Source organism: Curcuma longa, chromosome 10 (assembly GCF_044706935.1).
Source record: "Curcuma longa cultivar G26 ecotype Majalengka, Jawa Barat chromosome 10, ITB_CL_G26_1.1, whole genome shotgun sequence".
NCBI classification, from domain to species: Eukaryota; Viridiplantae; Streptophyta; class Magnoliopsida; order Zingiberales; family Zingiberaceae; genus Curcuma; species Curcuma longa.
Window position 1 is genome coordinate 11,693,868 of NC_133870.1, and position 1,606 is coordinate 11,695,473.

Consider the following 1,606-nt stretch of genomic DNA (forward strand, 5'->3'; position numbering starts at 1 on the left):
ATCTTGCTTTATTACAAGAGATAAACCCCTAGTTATACACGAATATAGGGACCTATTCTAGGAGAATTATTCTATAAAAAAGAAAAATAGAATATTTATCCCTAACAAAATATTTATTCCTAAATATTCTAACAGAAACAAAGTTCCCGTGTCTTATTTGACAAATTTAGTCAGGCGATTGAGAAGTTTGGAATGAAGAAATATAAGTCTGATCATTTTGTGTCCTACAGACAATCTGTAGTGGACATCATCTTATTGGTTGTATATATGGATGATATTTTCATTATTGGGAATGATATTGTTGGTATTTTATCTCTTAAATCCTTTCTTGATAATCAATTTCATATGAAGGATTTAGGAATTTTAAAATACTTCTTGGGCATTGAGGTAACATGAAGAAAGGAATCTTCTTATCTCAGAGGAAGATTAGGCGTTAAACCATATAGTACTCCAATGCCTCCTATCGGTAATTCACAAAAGATGGTGAATTATTTGAGAATCCTGAGAGGTATAAAAGATTGATCGGAAAGTTAAAGTATCTCATTGTGACTCGTCCAAATATTGAATCAGTATTTGACATCTCCAATAGCTAATTATTGGACAGCTATAGAATAAATTTTGTGTCATTAGAAATGAACACCTGGACGAGGTATCTTCTATGTCAATCATGGCCATACTAAGGTTGGGTGTTTTTCAAATGGTGATTGGGCAAGATCCAAAGATGATCGGAGATATATATCTGGTTACTGCGTCTTTGTTGGGGGAAATATAATTTCATGAAAAAGTAAGAAGTAGTATATTGTCTCACGTTTGAGTACAGAATTAGAATATAAAGCTATGACAAATACTGTGTGAAATAATATGGATATATTAGCTTCTGATTAAAGTAGGTCTTATAACTTCAGTACCAGCTAAATTGTGATGTGATAACCAAGCGACTCTACATATTGCTTCCAATCTCATATTTCATGAGCGAACTAAGTATATTGAAATTAACTGTCATTTTGTCTGTGAAAAAATTTGGCAAGGTGTGATCTCTATAGGGTATGTGAAGATAGGAGAATAGCTAAGAGATATTTTTACAAGAGCTTTAAATGAGGTTCAGGTTAATTATCTTTGTAATAAGTTGGACATGATCAATATTTATCTTGCAAAAGGTCATATGCTGATCTCGAGCTTCCCACACAGTCGGCCTCACCACCATCTATAGAGAGGTAAATCAAGTACACAGTAGGCCCATATGAGGGAGAGCTTACTTCTAGAGTGGTGAGACCATCGGGAATCGACCCTTGCAACATGTTCAATATTTATGCTCCAGTTTGAGGGGGAGTGTTACAGATTATATAAATAAAAAATAGGAAATATATGGATATGATTTACCTAAATTGTAGGGATTTGGGTAAGTCTAGATACTTTCTATATATATACGTATGAGATTGATGAAAAATTAATAACATTTTTTTCTTCTAAAATTTCTTGACAATAGTATTAAACTCAACACACAATTGTGTCATAGCTGTATTCATAGATAAGAGACAACAATTTAGCTGACCAAATTAAGAATCTCGTAGAAGATAACTATATAGAGTTTCTCATAAATATCGTA